Raw genomic sequence first — 18,281 nt, 5'->3', positions numbered from 1 at the left:
AGTGAACTACGTATAAAATCGGAGTGTTTTTTTGAGGAAAGGTTATGAGACTATAACAACAGAGACAGGAAGAGAATTCATATATACCTTTGTTATGATATGGTGATTATTCTTCAAAAATATATTTTTTTCATAGTACACACAAAGAATGCCAAAAGTTTGCAAAACTGCAGCAAGACAATGCAAAAAATGACCACTCAGCACCCTCGGGTGACAAAGGCCTTTGGGACGTGGTGTTCAGTTTCATTTCAAACACTCAGCATAATCTTTGGAAGTATGTCAGAACAATGCATTTGTGTGTGGTGGGGGGGCTCCCGCTCCATTCAGTGGATCCCATTACATTGTTCGCCAAGAGAGTGATGAGAGGATGTTTGAGGAGTGCTTTTAGGCCAAGTGACCTGTCCCGTTCTCCTTTAAGGCATTTGTCTTGATATCAGCTGCTACGTCAGAGTTTGTTGGTGGAAAAAAGCCAACTGGTGTTTATGTTAGGTTGCAGTGTATTATCTACTGAAGGATGCATTGTTAGTGTGCTAGTGCCATTGGGCTGCTTTAATAGCTGCTTTACTCAATGCTTCAAAGTTAAATGAAAGAATCTTAGCGTCACTTTACTGTAGGTTCATAAGGCTACATTACCCCAAGTTGACTTAAGCCTACACTTTAAAAAATATGCTTGTTCAAGGGCTCTTTAGTAAAGGGTGTGGTTCTTTTTACACTCTTTAAAAAGATGATTCTTCTACAGGTTCTGTAAGAAAAGGGAATGGTCCCTTCTAGGACCATGTGTACTACATTGAACTAATTCATGCTTAAAAGGTTCTCAGCATGGTGGAATTCTGGTTCGGGTTTGGTTCTAGCAACAAAAGTGTTCTTTTATCTCTTGTGACTGTAGAATTGTCACAGTTGAATCCTTTTCGGTGCTGCATAGAACCAGCACGTTCTCCATCAATCTGAAGAACCATTTGTAGAACTACAAAGTGCTCCTATATGGTCAGTAGAGCTACAATACACAGTGAGTGTAGATACAAGTCTTCCTAATAATGTGGATATGTTAATGTAACAGGAGTAATTCTGAACCATCCCTGTTGGTCCATTCATCATGAAATGTTCATACAGTGTAACGAGCAGCTGATGTTTCCAATTGATGTAAAAACATAAACAACAGCTAAATAATTGGAGTTATGGTTTAATAAACTGATAACATGTAAATTGTCACATTGCTTTGTTATGGTTCAACGCAAATGCCTTGTAATGATCCAGCGTTATCTATTCTGTGTGGGAGTCAGAATGCAAACTCTGCTGTCTGTAGTTCTGGAGCCTGGAGTGTCTGCCGGCTCCTCCCCCCATCATTTGCTGACCCATCATGAAAGTCTTTAATTATTCAATTATACATACAATAGGCTCAATTAAGAGATCAGGCAGCCTGTGGGGACAAGCTGTGAACAGAGCAAGAGATGAAAGAGGAACACTGGGAAAGGGAGAATGGGAGCTGATGAAGGGATTAAGACGTTTTCATCTCCATGTTTACCTCTTAATATGATTGACAGAAAAAATAAATCTTGAGAAATTTATACTTATATAAATACATTTTTTATTTTATTATAAGCATACTGTCTTACAAACAAAGAAAAAAATGCCATAGAGCAGGGTGCTAAAACTTTTTTCTCTTAGGGGGGCAATGTGCAATATTGAATTGAATTAAATATATGTGGTGGGCTGAGAGCCAAAAACAGAAAATAAAGTAAATAATGTCAAAGATATAAAAGAAAAGAAGTAGGTTTCAAATTGAGCTTTTATAAATGTTTTTTAAAGCACTGTCATAAATGTCACTTTTAACTGACTATAACTGAGTAAAATCATTTTGCTTTAAGTGACCCTTTACCTTAATTATTTTTACTTTATTAAAACAAATAACCAAAAAAAATTGTCACTGCCAGTACAGTATAAATCCTGCCCAAACTTATCCAAATGTTTCGGTAGTGAAAATTTTAGCTCATATTGAGCAGAACTCATAAACGCAGCCAGAACATGACTAGAAAACACAGCTTTGAACAGCTGCATGCACATAAAATCATCATATTTCTTGATGTTTACATAACTCTTGACGTTTGGCATTGAATTTCAGAATTTGGGACACATTTACTCCAAATCAATAGGATCTAACAGCTCACCATGTGGCCATGAGGGACAGGGATGCAGCCTCACTTCTTGCTCTAAAATAAGGCTCCAAATTAAATGAAAAGTCTTGGTTTGGGAAGTGACATAAAAACATGGGATAGCAAATTTTGAATAAGGTTTGATCAATATAAATCTTTTAACTTCACTTTAAAAAAAATCAAAATGATCTTTTAAAATACCAAAAAAAATTCATTTATCAGTTGTATTTTCAGGAGTGTAAATGTAGTGCCTATAGTTTTGGAAAGACACCACGCAGCAGGAAGTATCCTATAAATGATGATTGTTTATACTGCATATTTAGCTCATTACTATCTCTATTGAGGCCTTGGGTTTAAATAAACCATAATCATTTAAAATGTCTAAATCTGTTGTTTATTTCTTACTGTGGAATTGCAGTTCGAAGGAGTTGGATAGAATGCACCATAGAGTATGTATGTCTTTTCTCATTGGACAGATTGGTTTGGGGTTAGGATAACTTTCTGGCAGGCCACACTTTGGGCAAAGAATCTCTTCCCTAAAGAACCTCTCAATCGAATCAGCCCGGTCACTGTTTATAGAGTAGCAGATTAATTAAAAATATAACAAATAGGTGCCAAAGAAGTTATGCTTCTGACGTGGTTGGGAACATAAATACGAATGAAGTCATCTTGGACCAGAGAGATGTCTTTGTTGCAGAGGGAAGGGCACTGCCAGATTGTGAGGGAGAAGAGAATGCAAATCGTATCCATAGTTCTAAGATTTAAGTGGACACTAGAGAGAGCTGGATGGGCTATTCAAGGCCAACAACAAACTTTCCCATGTTCTAGAGGGTGAGAAAGAACAAGAGGCAAACAAACAAAACAGCATAGCACAGTTTAATGTCAATGAGAAACCAATAGGGGAGAATGGAGTTAATGGCATGAAGCATGAAGAGTATCATTCTGAGATTTAATGAAGACTTGAGAAAGCCCCTCTGAAAGGGTCTGTGTGGCAGCCTACTGGGCGTCTCGTGTGTGCCTGAGCAGGTTTCACAGGTTCCTGCTGGAATTTGGCCCTATGCTGTAATAGCATTTTATAGCTGGACTGCACTGGGTGAGAGAAACATTGTAAATAACATGGGCCCACCCTCTGTCTCCAAGAGATCCTCCTGTCCTGTCCAGTCCCCTCAACTGCTCCATGCTTGCCCTCTGAGTTCACCTTGAACTTGTTGCTCTTTTTTATCTCTGGTCTTATTAGAGGATCAGGGCTAGATTTTCTGGGTTCTCGGTTTTGGGCATGGCTGCGATTTGTCTCGAAACACTCTGTGCCTTAAATAGGATTCAATCCCTGGAGGACATCAACACCAATGGGACAAACATCTGGTCTGGTTTGTTCCACAAGTCTTAGATACTCCTACTTAATCTTAAAATTCCACAGATTTTTAAAAATTTCTGCATAATTCAGAGTTTGAGATGTAAACAGGGAGATTCAGAGTGGTTTGGTGTGAAATGGTTCTGATTTCTTTACAGCTGTGGTGATATGAACAAGACTACAACTCAAACATGCTTAAAAAAGATGGTTCTTCAAGGGTTCTTTACTAAAGAAAGTGGTTCTACGTAGCACCAAAAATAATTCTGTTACGATTCAAGCTTATAACAATAGCAGAGCCCTTTGAATGTGTTGTAGATGGTTTTACGTTGACTCTTTTTGAAAAGGCTCTATAAAGACCCATGTACAGCACATTTTCCATTAATCTGAAGAACACTGTCAAGATGCAAAGAGCCCTTTAATCATGCAAATTGTCCATTAAGTGTTGGTGGATCTATGTAGAATCATTTTCTTTAGTAAAGAAACCTTGAAGAGCCATAAGTGTGAATATAGCCATTTTATTTACTATCCAAAACCACCAATGAAACTATAATGTTGGAGGGATACATGCATGGCAAAATAGTCCCCAAAGAAATCCACTATTTTTTCCATAATCAACATCCCATATAAAACTAAGAAGATATATGTAGGCTCACTGGTGGTTTTGGACAATAAATAAAATGTCTATATCTGTGTTGTAGTCATGATGACCTCTGGTTCCTATCAACCACTGAACATTTTGAAATGACAAATACAAAATGTGCTTAAACTATGGAAGAAAAAGTACTGACAGAAATGTTGCATTTGTGATTCGGGCTGTTTCAGGCTTGATGAGGGTGATGGTGTTGGTGAGGCTGGTGGACCGAAGCTGTTCATGGACTTGAATGACCTGTTAAGTTAGCGTCTAGCATCTTTTATGGTCTACAATTAGCATCAAGGCCAACTTTCCCAGCCTGTCTGCTTCTCCAGCTGGTCTAGCCAGGTCTCAGTCAGGTTTGAGGTGGACTTCATGGTCGTTTGAGACCCTTGTGTCGTTTAACAGGAAGGTGTTGTTCGGTGAGGTTTTCTTTTTTGAGAGGGGTGAAGTGCAATATTGGGGGCTGTGACCAAATGTTGACTCAGCTTCATCCAGGAAAAAGCAAAATAAAAAAGTCAGTTTATGGGGTGCTGTAAAGAAGAAAGGGGCTTTGTATGCACGCTGCCGAATTATAGGGGCAATCTAGGTTTAACAATGTGCCTAAGAAGGACACCCCCGATTTTCCTGTCCATCTTAAGCAAGTTCGGACCATGTGTCTGGACATGTGTATTCTGTGGAGTTGAAAAAGGCTTAATAAGAATCTCAATAAAAGTGTTCTTGAAAATGTGTAATTCATACTAGTTACTGCTTGATGATGCAGTAATAAGCAGTCACTAAATTGCCAGCTACTGGCTTGATAAGAGTTGAAGAGGAATTCCATCAAAATTTCTGCATAATATCAGTGGTTGGGATGTAAATAGACTAATTCAGAGTGGTTTGGTGTTAGAGAATTAGAATTGAAAACTAGAATTGAAGTGAACAGTTCAGTCAGTCTTTGGTCAACCAATCTGTTGTGCAACAATGTTCTATCTATATTTTGTTTATAAGGCCAAGGTTACATGTTGTTGTTGCAAGGAAGTGTAAAGTCACCCTGGAGGACACAGTGGTGTTACCCATTTTATTAGCTGAGCTCTTGGATGGAGTCCAGGTTTGGTTTGGGTGGGGGGTGGGGGTGGTTAGAGGTTTGTATTTGGTGTGACTCTGTAGCTTCGTGTTGGTATATGTGAGAGAGAGTTTTATTGGGTCATCTCCTGGACAGTGGATAGCTTTTATCACAGGTTTCCTTTCAAAGACAGGAAGAGATCCTCCTCCTGATGCGGCAGGAAGGTGGGGAGCAATGAGGGGGCAGGGTTGGGAGTGCATAATGATGACGGCAATGGTCCTATTGGGTGGGTGGTGAAGAGATAGAACTTGAACTGCAACATATTAAGACATTAAGCAGCTAGAAAAATGGTGTAAAGTTCAGTGTTTGAGATGTGACTAGTGATTCAGAGTGGTTTGGTGTGAAGTGGTTCAGATTTCTTTACAGTGGTGGTGATAGGAACCAGGGGTCACCATGACTACAAGCATAGCCATTTTTATTTACTATGCAAAACCACCCGTGAACATACATGTGTCTTCTAATTTTTTCAAAGTAATGTTTATAAAATTTACTATTTTGCCTCAGAAAACTCTGCATGTACATATTTGCTGTTTATAGACTTTATAAAATACCTTTTTAGACCAAAGCCTTTTTAAAACTAACAATAAACAGACATCAGGCAGTGTATTCATAACAATTTCTTGTAATAGCTTCCTATTAGGGAGTTTTAAGAGGTGGAAGTCTGGTTCCTAACACCACCACTGTGAACAATTCTGACTCTAGAACAAAGCATTTCACATCAAACGACTCTCAATGACTCTGTTTACATCTTAGTAAATGAATCATTCGGAATTTTAGAAAATCATTCCAAAGAAAAAGCATTCTATAAAACATTAAATTACGATATACGCACACAAACACACACACACACACACACACATATATATATATATATATGACCTAACAACTTAGTACTCAAAGTACTGTGAGGTAATAAGGTCAGTACTGTACATTCTTAAAGATTTACAAACGATTCTTGGTTTGGACATGTTTCTAGAAAAACCCTCTAATTGATGTAGAACCTTTGCATTATTGGGACATTCTTAAACTTTAAAAAAGTTTTTTTTACTCCTGCACATGTAATTTACATACATGGTTCTTTAAAGCATAGTCCACTTCAGGCTTCTTTAGAGAACCAAAAGTGGTTCCCCTGTGAGAACCCTTTGGTCCAGCAGTAACAAATTCAACAGCACGTGTAACTGCATACAGATAACCCAGGCATAAATAGTCAATTAAAAGCTGGTGACTCCTCCTACAGTTCCACCACCTGGAGAACCAGAGAATTCTAATTTATGCAAAACTTTTAACTGTCTACCAATCACTGGAGGATGTCTGGAATCAGCACCGTTTGCATGCTAGTGTAACACTTCTTCACACACTGCACTTTACACTTAAACATCTCATTTTCAAAAATTATAATATAATATAATATAATAATGAAATAATATGTTCTTGGTGCTGTATGGAAGTACACTCTCCATCAATCTGAAGAACCATTTCACCATGCAAAGAACATTTTAAGCATGAGGTGGTGCTATAAAAAACTCATGGTTCTAAATAGAACCAACCCCATTTCTAAAGAACCTTGGAAGAACTTTTTATGAATTCTTTTTAAGCTCACCAGTCTACAAGGAGGTTGGAAATGAATGTGTAAAAGTGGATTATGAGTCTTTTTGGTACATAAAACCACACACTTGTCAAGAGTGGGCCTATATATGCATTTAAAGAAGATGGTTCTTCAAGGTTCTTTAGTAAAGAAAATGGTTCTATATTGAAGAATTATCCACTGATGGATTCTTAGGGAAACAAAAGTGTTTTTTTGTGATATCACTCCAGAGGACCCTGTTTGTCACCTTAAGAGTGTACTTTAAGAGTGCAGAGCTGGGGCGGCAGCACAAGGGGAAGTTAAAGTTAGATTAACTCTTTCCTGCTCTGTGTTCTCTATGTATTTTCCCACAGCTCCTGTGTTCAGCCTGCAGTGTCTGGGTGGAGCGCAGGTTTGTGGAGGATTAAGTGTAAAGTTAGCCCAGTCAGAGACTGCTGCTATTGTTATGTATACAACCTCTTATAGTGAAAACAAGGATTAATGGCGTTCAAGAGCATTTTCTGTGGACTGAGGGTGTTTGAGGGTCTTGCCTCAGGGTCCCATTTTCAATATATGAACATTCCATGTGTGCTGTCTTAGAGGGAAATTCCACTGATGTTCCCTCCAAAAGATATGCATAATTATAAGATTGAGATAGAAACAAAGCCATTCAGTGTGGTTTCATGCAAAATGTTTCACTCTAGAGGGAGTATTGGCAACAGTGGTGATGATAGGAACCAGACGTCCACTTCTAAAAGCTCCCTTACAGTTATTGAATACACTACCTGATGTCTGTCACATTGTTTAATGATAGTTTTGAGAAGATTTTGGCCTTAAAATTTCCTCATGGTGGAGGGATATGCGTAGTGAGGTAAAACGGTTCCCAAAGACAACTTCATCAACATTCCATATGAAACTGGTGTAGGTATGTGTGTTGTAGTCGTGGTGACCCCTGGTTCCTATCATCACCACTGTAAAGAAATTTGAACCATTTTACACCAAACCACTCTGAATCACTCTGTTTACATCTCACACACAATTATGCAGTTGTAAAAAATGGTGAAATTCTCCTTTAGATATGGCTTTGATTCTAGTGAGAACCTTTAGAATGTTTACATGATGTGGATATCATTTACAAAAATTTATGTTCTTTAGAGAAGCAAAAGTGCTTCTTTCTCTCTGTTCCCTCCATTGAGATCCTTTTGGTTCTATTTAATTTGAAGACTGTCCCAGACAAAGCCGCAGTCGGATCATGTTTTTTTTTGCTTCATTATTGTTTTTTTAGTGTAGTTCAGATAGACTTATAACAACAGAGCGTGTTCCAATTGACTTGTCAACAGTTCAAATGTCCACACACACACTCACATTCCTCCAAACACCACAGTTTAAGGCGGGGGGGAGCATTTTGTAATGCAGGCAGTTATGTAAAAGCCGCATTAGCAAATCAAACGAGGCTCAAGGAGACTTGAGAGCGCCATGGCCTGGCGCGGGGCCAAACGCTTGGGAAAAAAAAGGAAAAAGAAAGAAAAAAAAGGCCTCCACACTGCAACTCGAGAAGCATTCGGGCTCAGCACTCGGCGCCAGCTTTGCTGTGAAAAATACGCTTGCTCTCAAATTGACCTGCTCTGTCAGATTTCCCAGTTACATCTCATCGCACACTCCTGTTGCCGTGTTACGAAATCTCACAACATGAAGGTACCCAGGTGAGGTTGACAGCTCCAGGTTGGGTGGAATACGGGTGGAAAATATATAAAAAATTTAACAGGCTTTAAAAATAATTCAAGATTTTTGGTAATGATTTATGATTAGCGCCCGCTGTAGATCATCAGCTCATCCTTAACTAACACTAAACTAAATAGCCATTAAATTCTACTATATATGTACTAAATTGGTTCATTAGGCTCAAATGGCTCAGTCTAGACGTTTCTTTACAGTGGTGGTGATAGGAACCAGGGGTCGGCATGTCTACAACACAAATATAGACATTTTACTTAACGTCCAAAACCACCAGTGAACCTGCACGACTCTTCTGAGTTTTATATGGAATGTGGATGATGGGAAAATAGTGGAAAATCTGATATAATAAGTTTTCTTTGGGGACTTTGCCTCACAAGCTTCTTCACATATCCATCCACCATTAATGGAATTTAAAAATATTTATATTTTCAAGCCAAAACCTCAAAACGTATTCACATCTGGTTCCTAATTTCTAAGAACAAAGTTGAGCATCTGTATGAAACCTTGGGGGCACTATTCAAATACAGTTTGACTGAAATTTCTATTCACAGATCTGAAAGTGAACTAAAGGTGGGGTGGTGCTGGTTTTTCTTTGAATGTACAATCATATTATGCATAAAAGGAAAGCATAACAAGCAGAAGCTGTGCATGAGTTGAAAACCATCCATCTATATTTAAGAATAAAGCAGAGCTCATATCAGTCCAAATCAGTGTTTCTTGATTTTTGTACATTTTTGTACAGTTTATTAGATTTAATACACATTAAACACCATAGAAAAAATAAACATGTCAGATATTTCCAACTAAATTATCAGAGGAATATGATATTATAAGCCAAAAACAGGCAATTTACATAAAGATAAAACTAACATTTTCAATCTGAATTAAAATAACTTTGTGCCCCTGTGGGATCTCAAACTGTACGCTCATTAAAATGCACCCCTGGATGACTGAAAGTCGACACCTAGCTCTTGTTACAAGTTTAGAACATTAAGAACTCTGTGAAGAACTGAAAACAAGTTTGTAGCACTCTGGCAGTGACTCACCCATTCGGCACAGTACATTTATACACACAATCATGCAGAGGAAATGAAAGAAGCTATTCATCTGTGCTCCATCGTCAATACCACAGCCCACCACGTCCGTGCCTCAGCCTCCCGAAACATCTATTATATGTTTCTGAAACAGTACTAGAATAATGACAGTAATTACACTGTCTGTTACGTTTCAACGCTGATGTAGTTTATTGTTCGTCTACAAAGTAGCACATGCTTACAGCATATGCTGAGACATTTGGAAAAACAGGCACCCATGTTGTGAAATGAAAGAGTTTAATGTGGTTTGTAAGCATAGCAAAAGGTTCATTTTGCTTTGGTGGACAGTGTGTGTACATACATATACAGTGAGTGTGTATATATATATATATATATATATATATATATATACACACACTCAATTGCTTAACACAAATAGCTAATCAGCCAATCACATGGCTGCAACTCAATGCATTTAGGCATGTAGAGGTGGTCAAGACAACTTGCTGAAGTGCAAATCGAGCATCAGAATGGGGAAGAAAGGGGATTTAAGTGACTTTGAACGTGGCACGGTTGTTGGCGCCAGACGGGCTGGTCTGAGTATTTCAGAAACTGCTGATCTACTGGGATTTTCACACATAACCATCTCTAGGGTTTACAGAGAATGGTCCGAAAAAGAGAAAATATCCAGTGAGCGGCAGTTGTGTGTACAAAAATGCCTTGTTGAGGTGAGAGGTCAGAGGAGAATGGGCAGACTGGTTCCAGACGATGTATGTATATGTATGTATATATATATGTAGGGACAGACTATGTCCACAGAATAACCTCCATTGTCCACAAATTGGCTGATGTTTTTGTCATAATAATAATCCTTTTTTCAGGTAAACTGGGTGGTCCTAATTCTTGGTCACATTTACATATACAGTATCCTGACTAATCACAAAGTTGATCTGGTTTGTCCCGCCCTCACAGCTTTAACTAATCTGTATTTGGTGTCCCTGCATCAAAGTCAGAGAAGCTTACTGCAAGAAAGCTTACAACTAAGCGAAAGCTTACCTACACACTCAAAAATGACAGTTCTTCAGGGTTCTTTAGTGAAGAAAATGGTTCTATATACTCAGTTAACTCTTTGAATGATTAAAGGCTCTTTGCATGGTGAAATGGTTCTTCAGGTTGATGAAGAATGTGCTGTAGATGTTTCTATGTAGAACCTTTTTGAAGAGGGTTCCATATAGCATCTTCTTCAGATTGATTGAGAATGTGCTGTGGATGTTTCTATATAGATTTTTTGTGTAAAGGGTCCTATATAGCACCTTGTTCAAACTGATGGACAGTGTGCTGTAGATGGTTCTTTTTAGCTCTAAAAAGGGTCCTGCTATTTTCACAATGTCAAGCTTATACACAATAGAAGAACCCTTTTGGGAGCTATATAGTAGACTTTTCAAAAAGATTCTGTATAGAACCATCTACAGCACATTGTCTATCAGTGGTATAAATGTCTTACAACTCATTTGTATTTTAAAGTGGTTATGGTGGTGTTTCTGTGACAGCAGTGAAAAATGGATCTTAAAAAGCAAATGATATGAATTGTCAGGTTTGTTTTGGTTCCTCGTGCAGCGCTTTATTCTTAGCGTCTGTTTGAGGTGAATGTTTTGTAAAGTAGCTCATGTAAATGTACAACTAATGTGCAAACAGTACTAACAGTTTCTAGTGTCTACTCACTAATAGACATGTTAGCATTTTGAGTGGCGTACATAACATATTTTTCTTGCAGAAGAGCTGTTTTTACTAGATTTTGAGGAGTGCTTTGCAGATACTTAAAGGCCCCTCAGTGTTTGCTAGAAGCTGATTAAAAGATTTTCCTCTTAACCCCGTGTGACCCCCACCCAACCTCGCTATATCAGTATAGAAGAGGAAAAAAAAAGAAAACAACAGATAAACTTTACTAGACAAGCATTACACATGCCTCGTCTGTCTGTCAGTCGTTCAGATATCACCCCCTCGTACTATAACAGTTGCTTTTTCAGCACCTCCTGTGCATTGCTGGTGTGTAAACAGACAGAGCCTTCTCAGATTAAGGTTACTACATAAACACTCGGCTCTGGTTGTGTTGTCGGCCTTCAGACAATGTCAGCGACAGCAGACAGCTCCACGTTCCCTTTCTGCTGCTAACCAGCTAATACCAAGATGAGGTTGCTTAAGCCATATGTAGATCTGCCACCTGTGACTTTCGATTCAGTTATTCAGAAATCAAGAGAGGCCTGAAACAAATAAAGCAGTTAGTCTTCCACAGTGTGATTTACAGACTTGGCGCTTAGTGTGTGATATGTTAAGCCCTTTTCTTTAGTCACACTCTTAAAAAGATTCTTCAAGAGTTCTTTAGTAAATTCAATGGTTCTATTTAGAACCATTGAAAGAATTTGCATGCTAAAATGGTACTATGTAGCTTCTCTGCATGGTGCGATTGATGGAGAATGTGTTGTATATGTTTCCAAATAGCACCAAAGAGTGTTCTTCTACTGTGACAATGTCAAGCTGGTAAAAATAGTAGAACTCATTTGGTGCTGTAAAGAACGCTTTTCAAAAAGGTTCTTTCAAAAAGGACCCATCAAGCTGAAGAACCCTTTCACAATGCAAAAAACTTTTTAATCATGCAATGGGTTCTTTGACTGTTCATGGTTCTATATAGAACCGTTGAAGAACCACCTTTTTAGTTTTTTATCCTATATTAGTAACCATGCGTCTGATTTATTAATATATATGCAATTAACTATGTTGTATGTTGGACTGATGTAGCTTGTTCCCTAATTTTTTGTTTGTTGCCTAAGGAAGATTTCAATGGATGGTTCTTTAAGGTTTTTTTTTTAATGAAAATGAGATGTGTGAGTGAAAGATCTTCTAAAAGGTTTAAAGAACCACAACAAAATTCTTTAGTCCTGTACCAATTAAACAATTAAGGATAGTTCCTTGTGCTCAGGCCCTCTTCTTTTGGTTCCTTAAAGAACCTTTCATTAGATGGGTCTTTAAGAGTCTTCTTCTTTCGGCTGCTCCCTTTAGGGGTCGCCACAGTGGATCATCTGCCTCCTTCTTGCCCTATCCATTGCCTCCTCTACTTTCACACCAACCGTCTCCATGTCCACCTTTACTACATCCATAAACCTTCTCTGAGGTCTACCTCTTCTCCTTCTACCTGGCAGCTCCATCTCCAACATTCTTTGCCCAATATATCCACTATTCCTCCTCAACACATTTCCAAACCATCTCAACCTGGACTCTCTGGCTTTATCTCCAAACTGCTCCACCTTCACTGTCCCTCTGATCTGCTCATTTCTAATCTTGTCCATCCTTGTCACTCCCAACGAAAATCTCAGCATCTTCATCTCCACCACCTCCAGTTCAGCCTCCTGTCTTTTAGACAGAGCCACAGTCTCCAAACCATACATCATAGCAGGATGCACTACTGTCTTGTAAACCTTCCCTTTCACTCTCAGATGGGTCTTTAAGAGTACTTTTTGAAAATGAGACATGTGAGTGTGAAGAATATTTGTGAAGAACCTTTTAGAAGGTTGAAAGAAACTCCATATACTGAAAAGGTTCTTATTATTATAAGAACCATTTAGTTTTAAGAGTGTACAGCAATTACCTTCTTCTCTTGGCTCCTTAAAGAACCTTTCAGTGGATGGTCCTTTAAAAGTTTTTTTGTGATTAAGATGGTGAGAAACCTTTTTTTTTTTAAAAAATGGAATAGTTTAAAGAACTTAATTCCTTAAAGTCCTGTGCCAATTAAAAAACAAGATTTTTCCCTGGTTTCAGTGCTGAACCTCTTCTTTCGGTTCCCTAAAAAATCTTTTATTAGATATTTTTTAAGGTTTCTTTTTGAAAATGAGATGTGTGAGTGTGGATAAAGTTTTAAAAAGTTTAAATTTTAAAGTTTATAGACCAATCAAAGATATTTCCTAGTTTTCATTGCTGGCCCATTTTCTTTTGGGTCCTCAAAGAACCTTTCAGTGGATCTTTTTTGTTATTTTTTTGGTGGTTTTGTGTAAATGGGATGGTTGAATGTTCTTTCAATCTTGTAAATTGTAGAAAGAACCTCCACAAACTGTAAAGGTTGTATACCATTTAAAGTCTGTATTCCCTATATTTATTTTTAAGAGTATTCAGCACTGACCCTGACTCCTGAAATGGCCTTTCAGTGGGTGGTCCTTTCAAGGTTCTCTTTGTAAATGAGTTGTGTGAGGAACTTTTGGAAAAAAAAAAAACATTTAACGAACATCCACAAAATGTAGAAGTTCCTTTCCACTTAAAGGTGTTTCCTAGATGTGTGTCCAGAAAGCATCTGAGAACCTTTGTTTTTTAAAGTGTACAGTGCTGACCTGCTTTATCCGGTTCCCTAAAGAACTTTTCAATTAATAGTTCTTTAAACATTCTTTTCACAAATGAAATGTTAAATGTGAAACGTAGACATTTTTAAAGTCTTGTTTTAAAGATGTTTCCTAGAATGATCCGTCCATTTAGGCAGTCAACACCTACCATGAATTTCAGTTCACGTTCAAGTGTTGAGTGACCAAAGTGCAGTCAAAGCCAAGGTCAAAGTAAGATGGACATGGCTTTCATTCTGCCTCTCTGTCTGGCTGTCTCTCTGTCTGTCTCTCTCATTACCTCCTGTTCTTCACATTCTCTTCATTTGTCTTTCCTCCTTTTTTATTAGATCACCCTTTCTGGCCTCCTGTCTTTCTTTTTGAAGTCATCCCACCCTTGTTAAACAGTGGCCGTGGTGTGAGAAACAGGGGGATAAAGAGGGGACACATTTGGGCCAGCCTTGTGGTATCCATTCAGGGCACTGGCTTTTGAGGGGGGCTGTTTGCGGGCAATAAAAGTTGAAGTTCTGAAGAATCCCTGTTTTGGCTGTTTTTTCCCCCTCTTTTTTATAAGTAGGGAGCCAGAGGGACAGCTGGCAATGGCGTGAATGGCTGGCCAAGGTGACCTGGTGCCAATAAAGCTCCGGTCAACCAGGCCGGAGGCCCCCTTTCCAGGCTACAGACGGCCTTTATAGGGCAGCTTATGAGCCTGGACCTCCAGTAAAAAAGCCAGCCAGCCGGGCCTGAGGAATTTAGGGTCCAGGAAACATGATAGAGGAGGGGTGGGGGGGTTTGGAGGGGGGTTAGAGGCAGGATAGAGGGTGGCAAAAGGTGAAAGTTGAACCAAGTGACATCAGTTGCAGCTACTCAGCACTGTTCTGTTGTATGTTTTGAGGAAAATGTCCTGAATTTGTGGTAGAACCAGAGGAAAACCCACAAACCTACAAGGTGAAGATGCCATTGACTTTATAAAGTGATTTCTACAAAAGCCAAATTTTCTTTTTGTTTTCTGAGGTTAAGATTAAAGTTAGTTTTAGGGTTTTGTGTGCAGTTGTGTGCAACAGTTTAATAACCTAAAATAAGTCTACAGAGCACACACTTCACATTTTAATGTGCAATTACTGTGTATTTGCTGAATTTAACGCATTAGAACAAATGAAACATACAGTGTGGCCTGTGCAATTTCTGTCATGATTTATATTTCATGTTTTCTTTTTTTCCAGTATGTTAAACCAATAAATAGAATTTTTGCACTAAAATGTGCAGAAAAATGCCATATTTAATAGGTTGTGTTAACGTTGCTTACATAACGTTGCATATTTTGACCAGGGATGTACTGCAAAATATCTACAACTCATTTATAACCGTACTTGTATAAGTGAAAGTGTGTAGAAGTGTGTTTTTGTAATGTGACCAGGGATGTAGTTTTGTAAAATGCCTTTTGTTTGTCCTGTTCTTGTCTGGTTTGAAATGTGTGCACACAGACATACAGTCTCATGTCAGTCAAAGCTGCTCTGCCCCAGACAATCTTATCAATCTCGCCATCTGGCCTACAGCTAATTTTTTTGTCTTTCACTCTCAGCTTTTCTGTCTCTCTCCACATCAGTCAGCACCCCTACCTCTAGCTGGGCTCAGAAAATATTTGCCTTCCAGCTCACCCCCATGAGCTCAGCGCATTCGGGACCCTCTGTCTCGAGTAGTCGCTCTTCATCTGTTAATGGCACCAGACAGCCGTCAATGATTCTGCCTTTCACTCAGAGTTAGAGTCAGAGTGGGCTGTGTACTGTACTGTATACAGACGCATTCCAGATTAATGCAGAACACGGCTCACATTTCCACAGAGTGCTTAAGAACCCAGAGAGTGAACTTTTAGTAATTGAAACAGTGTTGATTTGATGTTGAGCAAGTCTGGTTGAGAGAACGTAGGTCTCTGCTGTTAATTCTGCATTGATCTTGCTTGTTTTATGGGCCATTAAACATTGGAAACCCTGTTGAACATTGATTCAGTGTTGAATGAAGGTTGAAAGAACCTCCAAATAATGTAAAGGTTCTTTACCAATTACAGTTTTTATTTCCTAGAACATACTTCAAGCTAAGAACTATTTATTTTCAGAAGTGTACAGCACTGTGCCTCTTCTTTTGGTTCTTTAAAGAACCTTTCAGGGAGTGAGTGGTTCTTTAAAGGTTCATTTTGTAAATGAGATGTGCAATTGAGGAAAAAAAAAGTTTAAAGAACCTCAACAAAATGTACAACTTCTATACCAATTAAAGGTATTTCTTAGAAATCTACAGCCATGAACCTTCTAAGAACCTTTGTTTTTAAGAGTGTATAGCACTAACCTGCTTCTTCTGGTTCTCTAAAGAATCTTTAATCAATAGTTCTTTAAAATGTGTTTTCATAAATGTGATATATAAATGTGAAGGTTTTTTAAAGTCTAGAACCTCCATATAATACCAACAAAAGATGTTTAGAATAAAATATCCATCATTAATTGATCTTATGGCCATTGTTTCAGCATGGGAATGATCAAAGATGTGGAACAATGATTCTATGTTGATTGAACAGCATTCACTGATGGTTGAATAGCTGTTGAGCTAATGTAAGTACTGTTGATCAAGTAGAGTAGAGTGGGGGGCTGCAGCATCCCCAAATTTCAGGATTAACTCCAGCTGCTGAAATCAATGACAAATAAAAAAAAGGTAGTTTAGCCAGTTAATGTTGAGCTTAGCTTGATCTAGAACTGGATTTTCTGTCTCACAACGATGGAGCATTTTTTATAAGTTCAAGATTTCAATCATAAACAGTTCCTGGACCAATCAGGGATGATAGAGGTGGACCCCTCCAGATACGTATTCTTCTTCATAATGTTTGTGGCCTCAATCATGTGAGGAAAATCACTTATTTGTAACCTGTGCTACACAGATATTAAGAAAATAAAGCAATTATGACTCAAATAAGCACTAACACTGGCAGCGGTGCTATTTACAGATATAAATATAAATTTACAGCTATAAAAGAAAGATTTCATTTGCTTCCTTCTTTGCAAAATATAAGCCCTTTGACTCCTGCTCATGTCTCTCGCCTCAGCGCTAGTTATAGTTTAGTATCGTTATAGTTTAAATTAAAGTTCGCTCTCTGGGATATAAACACACATTGTGGATAAATGCTTTTACTGTGGCAGAAAATGCTACCAAAAGAGAAGACAACAGCACAGGTCAACTTTGTAGTTACTTTGATTCTCTTACAACTGTTTGACCCTTAGAAGTCACAAATGACAACTACATCATGCTGTAATTATATCTGAATCATCTCTCACTGTTCATTGAAATTGTGTGGAAAGTTCAGATTCTAAACCTTCAATCCACATAAAATTTGTGTTTGTAAGTACAAGAGGAGATACTTTATTATGATTTGGGTTTGATGAAAAATGTCCACAGTGCTCATCAACCAACACACTTTAAACTTAAACTGAACCAACACACGTCCTTACAGTATTACAATAATTCCTTTTGTAGCATTATGCATATACTCTCTGTACAAGTTAATTTTCACAAATGTTCATATCACGTTGAAACATTCTGTGTATAATAGTTTTAAAGTATATTTTTAAAAACATGACCTGCATGTTTTTAAATATATACTTGACCTGCATACGTACAGATGTTCATATCTGCATATGTACAGATATCCACACATCTCTTATGCACATCTACTGAGCTCTTTTCACATTGGCTATTTTTATTATTATTATTCTATATGCTATTCTATTATTCTAAATTCTATTTATTGTGTTTTTATTTAATACTTGTTAATGTCAGTATGCTTGTCTGGTCTGTTCAGTGTGTGTCATGTCATACATTTGTGACTCACCAATACAAATTCCTCATATGTGTAACATACTTGGCCAAATAAAGAGATTCTGACTAGATTTTTTTTGTTGTGTATCCAGAAAACATCCTTTACATTTTTGCCTTTTTTTTTATCATTTTCTTATGTTGATACAAACAGTACCTGTCTAAACAGAATGTAAATCAAAAGAAATGTAATTTACAGTCATATGCAAAGTTTGTCCACCCTGCTCAATTTTTATGTTTTTGTTGGTTTTCTAAGTGACAATAAGTGAGCACATCCTTGACACACAGTTCTAATGCACAAATACAGTTTATTTGATAAATTTAACAGTAATATCAGAAATAAATACACATAAAATGTGGCTTGTGCAAAGTTTATCACATTATATTTTCCACTTCTTCAATATTTTAAACTTTTTATTAAAGAAAATAAATAGAAATTGTGCACTGAAATCTGCAGGAAAAATGCCATATTTTAGAGGTTAACTTCATGCCA

The 18,281-nt window shown here is 37.8% G+C and overlaps 1 protein-coding gene across 4 annotated transcripts in view; it reads left to right on the top strand.

The window, feature by feature from the left end:
* LOC108424631 (retinoic acid receptor gamma-A-like) overlaps positions 1-18,281 on the top strand; it is an 86,316-nt gene that overhangs the window by 56,620 nt on the left and 11,415 nt on the right. The window lies entirely within an intron of this gene.

Source organism: Pygocentrus nattereri, chromosome 21 (genome assembly GCF_015220715.1).
Source record: "Pygocentrus nattereri isolate fPygNat1 chromosome 21, fPygNat1.pri, whole genome shotgun sequence".
Taxonomy (NCBI): domain Eukaryota; kingdom Metazoa; phylum Chordata; class Actinopteri; order Characiformes; family Serrasalmidae; genus Pygocentrus; species Pygocentrus nattereri.
Note: the sequence above shows the minus strand (reverse complement) of the source record. Positions and strands in the feature narration are given on the sequence as shown.